This window comes from Tursiops truncatus, chromosome 2 (genome assembly GCF_011762595.2).
Source record: "Tursiops truncatus isolate mTurTru1 chromosome 2, mTurTru1.mat.Y, whole genome shotgun sequence".
Lineage (NCBI taxonomy): Eukaryota > Metazoa > Chordata > Mammalia > Artiodactyla > Delphinidae > Tursiops > Tursiops truncatus.
Window position 1 is genome coordinate 147,631,888 of NC_047035.1, and position 13,147 is coordinate 147,645,034.

Below are 13,147 nucleotides of genomic sequence, written 5' to 3' on the forward strand. Positions count from 1 at the left end.
ACAAAATACCTAGAGTGATTTTTCACTCAGGACTCAGACTCTAACTAAAAACTCTGAAGGCACAACTGTATCAACTCCAGGGAAGGGGTACGGCCTCCGCTGAACTGGGTGGTCTGGCTGAACGTTGGGGGTCAGCAGAGGAGTCTGGGTTCTCTGAACTGCCCAGTTTCGGGGATGCCCTTGAACCCGTGCACTTGTGGGCAGGAGTTTACTGCCCATGCCCTGTCCCAATCTCCTCAACATTATCCTGGATGGGGAGGGAAAGGGATAGAGTGAGATCTGACACCCATTCTTTTGTTTAAATCATCCCAATTATCCTGGCCATTTTACTATATTGATTTCATTGGTTTCAATTCCCATTTTCTAATAGCAGGAGAAGTGAAGGAAGAGAGTGAGAACCTTTCACAGTAACTGGTTGGCTATCAATGGGGCGCGCCCTACTCTCAAGGCTGGGTGGCCGTGGAGTTTGCCTCCCAGGTCACCATACGGTCTTCAGGCCAATCACACACGCTGTGAAGCTACACAGACCCCACATGGGCTGGGGCTGACGTGTGCTTTGTCTCCGCATTATTATTTTTAGGCATCATTGTTATTTAATCTTGCTGTGGTACTTTGCGAGGTGAATCAGGCTCACTGGCATCCATCATCATGTCCCGAAACAAAAGCCTCTATTTTAAATGAGAGATACTCACTGGAGCCCACACAGAGGGGACAGAGGGGTTGGAGGGGATGGAGGGGAGGAACCACGGTTCTCAACTCCCTGGGTTTTTCCTTAAAAACAGGAAGCCCATTAAAATGTGACAGACATTTCTCTTCCCGCCATGCCAGCTGATAAGTACTTAACCGAATGCTCCTTCAGAAGTCCAGCCCTATGTATTTAAATTCATTCAACCAGAAGCTCAGCTATCTTGGGCTGCAGAGTTTCAATTGACTGTTCCCAGTTCACTGCTTCTCGTCCCTAATAACTACATTATAGATAAACTGCATTTTTTTAAATCATTCTTTCCCCATTTCCAATTTCTGTTCTTCAGATCTCTGTCAAATAAAATGTGCAGTTTTAGCCATTCCCTCCCGCCCCTCCCCTGTCCCCCGCCTCCCACCCCCACCCCCACCAAGCCCCGCATAGGGAAAATACTGAAACAAGAGAATCAGGTCCAACTTGTCATCCAAAGTCGTGTCTAGAATGATGTGGAATTTTTACGTTGTGTGAATTTCCCATTCAGGGTGGCCTCCCCGGGAGCTGGTGATGGTCCAACCCTCCGGGATGTCTCCCTCACGTTTCCCGGAGTGGACAGTGCAGTGGGGCCAAGGGGTTTCGAGGCTGGAAGCAGACAACTCTGTCTTCCTCTCTTCTCCCCGCCAGCCGACCCGGGAGTGGCGGGTGGGCTGCAGGGCGTGGAGGCCGCGGGCCCGTCAGCTGCCCCCCACTCCCTCGCCGATGGCCACGTCAGGCCTGACTCATGTCCAGTCACCGGCAGACTCTGTGGCCCCATGTTCTGGATTTGAAGTGTTGTTCCCTCCGGAGACCCTTTCCGGTTTTTAGTTGGGAGGCTTATGGCTTTGCTGTCCATCGGGGTCTCTCTTCCCTGACAGCCCAGTCCCACCCCTGCTGCCCTGGAGAAAAGTGGACCAGATCCGAGTCTGCAGCAGAGTGGACTTGCCCTCACGGCCACGCCTGCTGCTGAGCTGACCCAGGAGAGCAGGTGGAGGTTGTGTGGTTGGGCCGCGTTCTTCTGGGAGCCAATCAGAGCCTCTGTTCATTTGTTTCACAGTTTGTGAAGACGCCCACATGGCCCCCGGGCTCACTTTCCTGCTTGCCTCCCATCTGCTTTGATTACAAAAGGGATTAAAAGCAAACACCACCAAATGAAGCAAAAATACCAACCAGTCCAGGGTAGAGTGGATTCACGCCAAACTTCAAAAATTCTCCAGGTCAACACTTCCGTTAAGAAAGAGGGCTTTCTATCGACACAGGAAGTCCTGGTCCTTTCTAAGAGGGATGGAGGGTCCATCTATGACAGGTGCCCGCCCTCCTGAGCGCACACGTGGCGTTTAAAAAGTATTCCTAACCACAGAACAGCAAGGGTTGGAATGATCCGCTTCTGACATATATTGTGTTAGTTTCAGATGTGCTCTTGCGGCAGCATGATTGCTGTCTTGCTCTCAGACAGAGTTCCCTGAGAAAGCAGGGATGTTGATGGCCAAGTAGAAAAGGGGCAGGTCATACGTGTGACTGTTGACCTTCACGTGTTCTGTGGCCCAGAACAGGCTGAGCACCAAATTGGTCTAGAATCCAATTAGCATCAACCGAAAGACCACCTGTCCTCAGCACTGTTTCTGGGGGCGACATGTCACTCTCTCGCAATCAATTATTTCCCTGTGACACCTTCGCCCTCTAACTGCTCCTCCTGCTGTCTGCATCCCAGGCTCCTTGATCAGGTGGTGCTTCATGGTTCTTTCAGCCAGATTTTGGCCTGGATTTAGCTGGAATTACATAGCCACGGACAACAGGAAGTGAGATTTGCCAAGGACGCTGCACATCTGGGGGGCCCTCCCACCAGGACCCAGTTCTCTCTGTGCTCCGTTTCTCCTGCCGATTCTCAAATATGGTTGTTAAAGAGAAAATATATAGTCAACATCTAACTTGTCGCAAAGGCTCACCCTCTGCCAGGATGTCTCATTTATGACTAAAACAGCCCTATGATGTGGCCCCTTTATCAACATCCCACTTCACAGGAAGGTAGGTAATGTGTCCACTCACACCAATGGTCACTGGCAGGACCAGGACTGAAATTCTAAGGTTTGACCTCAAAGGTGGTCACCACATCGCCTGTCGCTCTGCGTTCTCCCCTCACGTTAAATGTTGTGGCATCCAAAGTCATTTGAGGCATGACTGTCCCCACTCCTGGACTGTTCCCTTCTCACGATGGACTGCAGTGGGGCCACTGCCCACCTGTGTCCTCCCCAACACCTCCTGGTGAAAGAATGATTCACCTGATCGGGGGTCCTGGGGCTGGTCTCCCCTTGCTCTCTGGGATCCCAGACCTGAGAGGCCCACGCTCTCAGACGCTCTGGGGCTGGCGAGGCTGGAAGGGTGTCTGCAGGGTCCAGTTAGGAAGCCTGGCGTCGGGGCACCCAGCCTGGCATCAGTAACCAGATGACGTCCCGATCCGTCGACCTGGCTCCTGTATCTCAGTGGATGAGAAGTTGGTGGGAAAAGAGGTATCTTGCCATTACTAATCCCCATCTCTCCCACCATTTGTTATTCTGACTTTTCCATTAGCCATTTTTTTTTAAAAATTACATTCTCTCTTTCTCAACAATAAGAGTCTTGGTCGTGTTCATGAAGGGAAGTGATCCCAATTCACAGAATCCACAAAGCCATCCACTGGAAAATGGGAGGAAAATAGTAGGACTTTAATTTAAAAGCCTGTGTGATCAGAAAGATTTGTTTTTGTAGTTCTCGCAAACACAAGATTTCAGCTGGCTGTGTTCTCGACATGGGTCGGAATCTGGGTCTCAGTTTTGTGGATCTTGGGTTGGACGGAGAATGTTGCCACGGGCATAGTCTGCACGGCATCCAAACACAGGGTTAGTTGTCATCTGTTTGGAACCTAACAGCACAAAGGGTAAAGCCGAGGGTAGAAGATACTCCAGGATTAAGAGAAGTGGTGTCCACACAGAAGACATAAGTCAGCTGATGGCTCTTCTCACTGCACAGTCATCGAAAGCTTCCTCATAAAAACCAAGCTGGCAGGAGGACTCCTCCTGCTATGAGGCGGGCACTGGGTCCCCTTCCTCCCGTCAACCCAGCCTCCTCAGGCAGGACTCGAGCTTCCAAGTGTTTGGTGACCATTTTTATAAAATAAGGGCTGGGTTAGCGCTTCTAAAATTCTGCAATCATCTGATTTACCGGCCAAACCAAAAGAACAACATTGAGTACATTCACCCTCGATCATAAGTGACCCTTGGGTCCAGGGTGACCGTGGGGGTCAGATGAACGCCTCTGGACTTGGTCAGCCAGTGTCGGAGGGAGGCCGCAGTGGGGTGTTCTGTGCACCTCCACCTCCAGAGGAGAAAGGCCAGTGGACGGGTCTTTAGGACTTTCATGGGCCTTCTTCCCAGGGACGTGGCAGAGAATGGAGGTCAGGAGACTCCGAGTGTGTTCTGTGCACCTCCAAATCACCCGTGCAGTCAAGGCCACCAGCCCTGCTTCCCGAGAGGAAACGGGGGCTCGGACACTGGCCCTCGGTCATGCTGGTGAGTGACACGTCGGGACCCAGACAGAGGGCCGCCTGTCGCCCTCTCCACCCAGCCCCTATGTTCCCAGCTTCCCCCTCATCCTTTCCAGTGTAAGAGAGCAAACAGACGGCGGGTTCTGTGGCACCGAGAAGGTGCACAGCTTGTCCGCTCCCCGCCGTGCCTGGGAAGATGCAGGTGGACGTTGACCACAGCTGGGGGGAGGCCCCTCTTCACCCCAGACCCAAGGTCATAGCAAGATGAACTGAACTTTCACGGATGCCAGGTCACCTGAGTCTCACAATTTCATACCCTCAACGCCGGGGTGAGCTCAAGGCAGCTCCTTCCGCTGGGGAAGCCACCCACGTTGCAGACCGGAAACCAGAGGCTTGAGTGAGTTGCCCAAGGGCACCCAGCTGGAAAGGTGGGAGCTGAACTTAAATTCAAGGCCGCTGATCCCGACCTGGCTCTGGTGGCAGCGGGAAGCCCCACGTGCTTGTCCCACGTGTATCTCAAATTTTGCCTAAAGCCAAACTCGTGATTTCTGGCCACTCCCCACACACATCACGCCTTGGCATGGGCCCTGCAGGCGGGGAGGCTAGGGGGCAGCCTACAAACAGCTTGTATTTCAGGAACCACCCAGGCCCGCTGTTGGCTCCCTTCCAGCCGCAATCACGGCAAACTCAGGCTCCTTGACTGCGACACAGCTGCCCCCTACTGTCCTCCTGACGTTTCACCCCACTGCAGAGGCTCCACCCCCCGGCCCCAAGTTCCATCAGAACCCATCCACCCCGACTGGCTCTGCTTACAGCCCCATCACACCGTCCTCACAGCTCAGCTGCTGCTGTCGCGAGTCCTCCACGGGCACCTGCTTCCTGGCCCCGGGGCTGTTCCTGGCTCTGGGACCTGGATCCCACGGCCTGGAGTGGCTAGGCCATTGGACACCTGACCAAGAGCTGGCAGGAAGAAAGGGCCTTTGCTGAGATCCGGGTGGGCTTGCCTTCCTGTCGTCTTCCTGTCTAGACGCCTGGGGCGAACTCTGTGCTGGCAGGAAGGCCACGCTGCCGAGCGCCTCTGCCTCCGCCTGCCTGTTCACTTCACGACCCTGTTGTGAACCCAAAATGACATTCCACGGATGCTGCAGGCCAACTCGTGCGCTTTACGGAGGCACGTTCTCTCCGATTTCTCCATTTAGGTAACTGAATAAAACCTCTACCCAAGACCAGGCGACCCAGAGTCCTTTTCCTGAAATGGTCACAAATGAAACATGGTTAAGATGCGGAGAGACTGACGCCGCTGGCAGAAGATGACTTTTATCACTGATTTGCTGTAATCACAACCTTGGGGAAACAGCCCTGTATTAAAGAGAAGTTTCTCCTGCTCGGTGTTTGTAACTTTTGTCCTGTAGGCTTATAATTTTGAGGACTTGAGTGAACTCATAATTCCCCAGAAGGCATTAATGTAGAAAACACATTTTAAAAATGTTTGATTGTTGAGCTATTGCTGCAAATGATTGTTTCTCTTTTCTTGCACCATTTGGGCTCAAACATGCGGGGATGAGGGGTGATGAGACGGAGGGGGGAGGCGATGAGGTCTGGGGACGTGAGTGCATCTCTCTCCAAACGGAGAGGATCTCTCTGCCTCCTGTGTCATGAAGGATGGTGATGTTTCGAACACAGGTCCCAACGCAGCCCAGAGAGAATTGGGGAAGCTGCTGCATTTGCCTTAAAAACACAGCCGAGTGTAACAGGGTCCTACAGCACAGCACAGGGACCGATATTCAATATCTTGTAATAACCTACAATGGAAAATCATCTGAAAACAAAGTATATGCATATGTGTGTGTGTCTAACTGAATCACTGTGCTGCACAACCTAAACCTACCTGGGAAGAAGCGGGTGTTACAGCTATGAGGCGGCAACCGCGGGGATGCAGGTCCTGAAGGGCAACTTTCAGACCCACTCTGCGCTCCAGGCCAGTGTCAACCTCGTCAGAGTAGCCGCGTGGTGGGTCTACACTCGGCACCCATGGAGCCTCGACATCCCGCGACCTGAGGGCCCTCAGAACAAACAGCCACCCCGTGTGAGTCCTGGGGACCAGTGAGACCGGCCCCAGAGGCCCTACAGGGCGAGCACAGCACAGCCGCCTGGCGCAGCTGGGTGACGGAGCTGGGTCTGTGTGGAGACGGGGTCTGCAGGGCTCCCTCCCACCCCCCACCCCTGGCACGTCCGTCCGTCGGGCAGGCGCAGAGGCAAGCGGCCACGGGGAACCTGCCCTCCTTCTTCCTGGGTCTCCCCCCACCCCCCACGGCTCCTTGGACTGGAGGTGATTTCCCCTCGGGACGTTCCTCTTCACCTCCTCTGCCTCTTTCTCCAAGTTGTCATCTCTTTTCTGCTGTCTCTCCTTTTCACTGTAACAGTGTGTCCCCAAGGAAGAGGGGACCTGGCCATCCCGACAAATCCTGTTGTCTACACGGCCAAGGGCAGCCTCTGCACTGACAAAGGTGGTCTTCCCGAGAGGAAGCCGGTGAGCTCCCCGCCGCCCTGCCACCTCGGTGCGGGTGGCCCTTGCCCCAGGAGCCCCCTGTCCTCTGCCAGCCCTCCAGGTCGCCTGCTCCCTCCTGCTTCCTGCCCACACTGTGTCCCCTGTGTCGCTCCCATCACCGGGGGCCACGTGCTGCCCCGTTTCCTCGACCAACCTGTAAAAGTGCCAGGGCCTAGGGGGAGGGCAGCCTGGGGTCTGAGGGAGGGTCTCTGCCCCCCTTGGGACCGTCTTCCCGGCTCCGAAGGGCTGCGCTTTCCTGCCCCTCGGCATCCTTGTCTGTACAGGGAACGTGAGTGGTGCCGCCTGCCAGGTTTCTGTGAGGCCCGGATGTGCTATTATACGTAAAGCGTGTAAAACAACACATGACACAGTAAACGTCTGATAAATACCAGCTCCTAGTGTCCCCATGGATCATCGCCGGCACCACCAGCGTCAGTCGTGGCTGCAGAATAATGAGGTAACTGGGGAAGCTTGGCTTACGGCCTCTGCTTGATCGATCAACAGTCATGTTAACTAAGACGCCAAACACAGTATCGGGAACATACAGGCTTAAATACGTATTTAACTCTTCTGACTTAAATTGTACCAAACTTCTTTCAGTAGGAATTCAGATGGTGGGGGCTACTGTATAAATGTATACGGTACATTATATCCATCATGTTTAAGTGTACATTTATAAGTGTGAGTTGTATACGTTGAGTGTACATTGTACAAATTGTATCATATAAATTAGACTGTGTAGACATTGTGTGCACACTGTGTGAATTGTAACGTATAAATTATATTACGTAGACATTGAGTGTACATTGTACAAATTGTATAAGTTGTGTATACATTGTGTACACACTGTACAAATTGTATTACATAAATTATGTTATGTAGACATTGTGTGTACATTTTATAAGTTTCATCATATAAATTACATTGTGCAGACATTGTGTGTATATTGTATAAATTACCTCCTATATATTATATTGTGTAGACATTGTGTGTACATTGTATAAACTGTATCATATAAATTGTACTGTGTATATATTGTACACACATGATACACATTGTATCGTATAAATTATATTGTGTGGACATTGTGTCAGTGCGTAAGTGTATTGCTAGCATCTACAGTGCCTTCCACACCCTCGCTGCAGAGGGATTTTTGGAAACTCCTCCGTGTGTGGCAGCCGTGAGGAGACCCATCTCTCCCATTTGGCCGTCAGTGCCTCTACCGAGGAGACGACGTGCGGAAGGTCAGGGCTGGCTGGACGGGCGGGTGGGTGTCTTCCCTCTGTAAAAGGCTGCTTTTCCCTCCTCGTGGACCACAAGAGGGTGTGTGTGGCCACAGAACACAGACGGAGCTGAGGTGCTGAAAGGAAGAAGGCTGCCTGGATAATCAGGGGCTCGCCTTGGGCAGGGGGCAGAGTGGCCACGGCCGAGCAGAACAGTTACAGGGAGGCGGACAGGCTGCCGGGACCTGGGCACCTGGGCACCCCGGCATGAGAGAGTTAGACCTGGAGCTGGAGTCCCGAGCCTTGCTGCAGGGGTGGGACACCCCAGGGCCTGCTGGTGGGAAGTAACAACTTCCCCTGGACCTACTGCACCCTGGGCACTGGGGTCCAGGCCGGGTCAGCTTACACAGGCCCTGCCAGCGTCTGCCCCAGGTACTTACCTGAGCCAGGAGGGCCCCTATATGGGATTAGTGACCTTATGATGGAGACTCCAGAGAGCCCCCGCCCCTTCCTCCAGGTGAGGACACAGCGAGAAGACGCGTCTGTGAACCAGGAAGCAGGCTCTCACCAGACACAGAATCTGTGGTCACTTTGATCTTGGATGTCCAGCCTCCAGAACCATGAGGAATCAATGTCTGATGTTTATTAACCACCCAGTCTGTGGGATTCTGTTACAACAGCCTGACTGGACTAAGACAGAGATATACTTTTATAAAAATCCTGAATTGCTACATTTCAACTTCGTGCACATTGAAAGTAAAACATGAATATTACAGTTTCTGTGTTTCCCCACAAATTCAGCAGAAATCCTCACAGGCAAGTGGCCACCCTCCACCCTGGCTCTCACCAACCACAACCTCTCCACGCTGCCTGCATGGATTTCCACCTGTTCTTTATAACCAGAGTCACCAAAATTAGCCTGGTGTTCAGATCACCTGTCCAGTGATTTCCAAGGGAAGAGACACATTCGATTCCCTGACGCCCGGGCTTTTGGGGCAATGTGGTGGTGAGGGTGCACATCCAGGTGGAAAAGGGGGAGGACAGGGAAGGTAGGTGGGTTCTGTACACCACCCCACCCCCAGGCCCCCGGCACCTTCTGCCAAAGCCTGCAGGGCTCAGGGGAGGTCCCCAGAGACCAGGTGTGTTGCTCTGTCTAGAGAAGCACAGGAGCCCAGCTCCTCAGCTTGGGGTCTTTGTGGCCAGAGTCGCTCAAAGTCGGGGTCTGCTGTGCTGGTGGGTCTCAGGATGTGGTGGGGTCCCGTCCTAATCCCAACCCCCCAGGGAAACAGAAGGTAAACACCCAAGACAGTGTGGCCATGAGGAACGCCTTGCTGAGGCAGAAAGAAATCAGCCCTTTTCAGGAAAATAATTAGGACCCAGGACTGTCCCCTTCTGCTTGTAGAACCTGTAAAGCTGCAGCTGTCCTTCGGAGGTCATTCTGGAATTGCCAGGGCTGGACATGCGGCCGGGGCAGAGCCGACCCAAGCGTCTGGGAGAGTGAGGCCCCCGGGCTCGTGAGGGGGACCCTGCAGGCATCTGCTGCAATTTCAGGGTGTCCTTAGGTAGAACATCTCGGACAGTGTTAAACCGTCTCAAAGCCAAGTAGGTGTGATTTCCACACTGTTTGTAATCCAAGCCCATTTAAAATCTGGGGACAGCTCCAACGCTAATTTGTGGCATCAATATTAACAGTTCTGTGTTACAGCAGTTAAGGTGCTGCCTCTGTTGAAGGAGACAGACTGGCAGGACTGTGAAATTACAAAAACAACCTGTGAAGTGTCCGGGGCGGCGGGGGTCACGCTGGCTTTTGGGAGAAGGACAGCAGGTCTGTTTGTGTCCCAAAGTGCAGCTGTTGAGTACGAGGTGACAGTCAGGCCCCTGGTCTAATTCTGAAGCTAATTCTGGGGGAAGATTCCATGAAATGGACTGCGTACGGGAGCTCTGATCCAAGTTTGCTATAAAATGCTGAACTCTGAAAGCACTGTTCATTTCCATTATGTTATATGTCCCCATGGTTCCCCCCTCCCAGCAGTGAGAGCTGTACCACCAGGGAACAGAGTAGGTGCGGGTTAAGTGTGCCGAGTGCCTGACAAATGGCCAGGACAGGCCTGGGGCGTCCGCTCCCTAGAAGGACCTGCAAAGGGCTTGAGAAGCAAGCAGGCTTCATGGTTAGTTTTAAAGGCATCCCCCTCTTACTCTCAGGGAGAAAGTGCTTCAGTTGTTTTGACAAAATCTTTGAGACACTGTTAGTTCCACTGCAGCCTGACATGGAAATTAAAAAAAAACAAAACAAACAAACAAAGGGAATCACTGCGGGTGAAGAGAGACTCAGGAACAAGATAATAAACCTGGTAGTTTTCAAACGAGGGGCGACCTGTCACCACCTCTCCCCCTTCCTGCATCACCGAAATTTTTAGTCACTTTCTTTCTTCTCTCATCACGTGAGAGATGTTTCCACGGAGCCAAAATGCTGAGAGATAAGCCTTTCTGGTTGAATTTAACGCTGTTATTAACTCTTTTCTAAGGGTGGGAAGTGAAGACCACAGAGATCTAGATTTTGTGACTTTACTTTTGTTTTTTTTTATAACAAGGATGTTCCAGGTAATGAGCATTTATATTCTGACACCGTCTCGTTATTGCTTCCAAGTTTCCCGTGAACCTAAAGGAAATCTGAGGGCTGGCTCTCCCACCAACCCCTGGGCTCTTCTTTCACCGTGTCAGCTGGTGTTTGCAGAGCGCCCATTCGCTTGGGCCTGCGCCGTTAGAGAATTTAATAAAGTCGTGTTCTCATCACTCTGGCAAAGAGACCTGAAGTCAGAGCTCATGAAATTGAAGGAACGAATCAGCCTGGTTCTGAGAAAACCCCCAGGTTGAGGAAATGGTGGAAATCTGATACCGCAGAAATCGAAGTCTGTGATTTTAATCTTTATCGAGAATGTTATTCTTCAGAACTGTTTTAGAATGGAGGTTGAAACTTTACCTCAGCCTGGCCGAGCAGACACCTCACTTGTCCACAGAAGGTGATGTCCGGGCGCCGAGGGTGGTGGTCCTTGGGGGTCTGACCCGAGGGACGTCTGGGGGGCTATGTTGTTCAGAGCTGTCCTCACAACGGGGTGAGCGTCCGACCCACCAAGCTGGCCCTGCCGTGACCTGCTCTGCGGCTGAGGCCGAACAGCCCAGGGCCCCCGACAGAGCAGGTCCTGACCCACCTGCGTGGGGATCAGCACGGCAGGGGCCTGGTCCTGGATTTCCGGCAGCCGGGCCCAGAGTGGTGTTTTACACACGCTCCCCACACGACCGACACCTTAGAAGTTTTTTGTTCATTTTTCGTCACTTAAACAGGGGAGCTCCCCCAGGGACGGTTCTGACACCTCACTCAGAGGAGACTGAGCCTTTGGTTCAAAGCCCTGAGCAGAGGCGCCAGCTCTTCATTTGCTTCTGCAGCGGCAGAAGCTGGCGAGCGAGCCTTAGAAGCAGACCCCTGGTGTGTCCTGCACACCAAGCCCGCCCTGTGGGGCAGAACCCAGACTTCGGGCAGAGAGCATTAAATACTGAGCTTGAGACCCGAGGTCCAGAAGCTGTGTCGCTCCAGCGGTGACTGCTGCTGCCACCCCCCGCCTCTCCCCCCACCCCACCCGGACTTGGGCAGGGTCCCTCACAGCTCAGTGGTGGGAGCTGCCCTTCCTGGGGGTGTGGACGGCGGTTCTGGGGGCCCTGCCAGGGCTGGGGGGCCTGGCTTGTCTCCTGGCACAGGTGCTGATGGCGCAGTTAGACAGGTAACAAAGGTCGTGCCTCTGGCCACCAGGACCTGCGTGAGCAGGAAGCACGCGGTGCGGATGGCGCGGGGCAGAGGAGGAAAGCAGAGCAGCGTTTACAGGGACGCCTGGAATCTTTCTTTTGAAGCTCAGTCCCTGAACCCAGACCATGTCCGAGGTGGGATTCGAATTTAATAAAGCCACAGAGGGCGCCTGGTCCTGAGCGCCCGGCATGTGTGCCCCACCGCCCTGCTGCAGGGGCGAGGGGAGCAGGTAATGAGCCTCCAGGACGGGGCGGGTGTGATGGACGGGCTGCGGCCTTCCCGCTGCTCCGCTCTCTCCATCATCCAGTCTGGGTGTTAGCGGACTGTCAGGGAAAAATAATTCAGTGGCTGTGGCTTTAACTGATGTGCTGCATTCTGGGGTCAAATGACTGTTACAAAGTAGTGGTGCCGCCTGGTTCCTGCATCATGAGAGCTCAGGGTTGACAACATGAAAGGAAAAGGCATCACGGCCGGAACTCACTGACATCATTCAACTCATGGGGGTTGGGGTAGGGGGGGCAGTGGGAGCTGGAGGAAGGACACTTCTTGCTAAACAGCATCGGGCAGAGGAGGAGGGGGTGCCCACAGCCCGTGGGGAGGGGGGCCTTCCAGGGACGGTGGCGGGAGGACACGGGCCAAGGGCAGCCTGGGGTCATCCAGGCCGCGGGGGGCAAAGGGGCTTCCTTGGGAGCTGTTGGTGGGTTTGAGCTACCGACGGTGGTTGGTGGGTGGAGACGCCAGGCAGGAAGGAGGAGGAGAAGAAAAGAGGAGGAGTAAGGAAGGGACAGCAGGGCTGCAGTGTTTCTGGCAGGGACTCATGTCAACGCCACACGCCCGCTTTTACCTGGATTGTGTATTATCTGAGGGTGGGTCGAAAGGCAAGACGCATGGAGGTTATGGGCTACCCCCCTCCAACCCGCTCCTGGATGGTGCAGTAAATATTTGAAAATAAATGAATGATTTGGGGGCAGAGGTAGCAGGAGAAACAGCTGCCCCCCTCATGGGGTTCCCTGTTCAACGGAACCTTCACGCGGCCAAGCTGTGGGGACCAGACCAACTGGTCTGCTGTGCCTGTTTGTGCTCTGCACCTGCCAGAGTCAAATAAATGTTTGTTGGATGGATGTATGGGTGGACGGATGGATGGACGGATGGATGGACGGATGGATGGACGGATGGGTGGATGGATGGGTGGATGGACGGATGGGTGGATGGATGGACGGATGGGTGGATGGACGGATGGGTGGATGGAGGGGTGGACGGATGGATGGATGGACAGATGGATGGACAGATGGATGGATGGAAGGATGGATGGATGGATGGACGGGTGGATGCTTGCTCCTGG

At 53.5% G+C, this 13,147-nt stretch overlaps 1 protein-coding gene across 1 annotated transcript in view; it reads right to left on the minus strand.

Annotated features, from left to right (window-relative positions):
- The window catches only part of ADARB2 (adenosine deaminase RNA specific B2 (inactive)), a 355,132-nt gene that overhangs the window by 78,141 nt on the left and 263,844 nt on the right, over positions 1–13,147 (minus strand). The window lies entirely within an intron of this gene.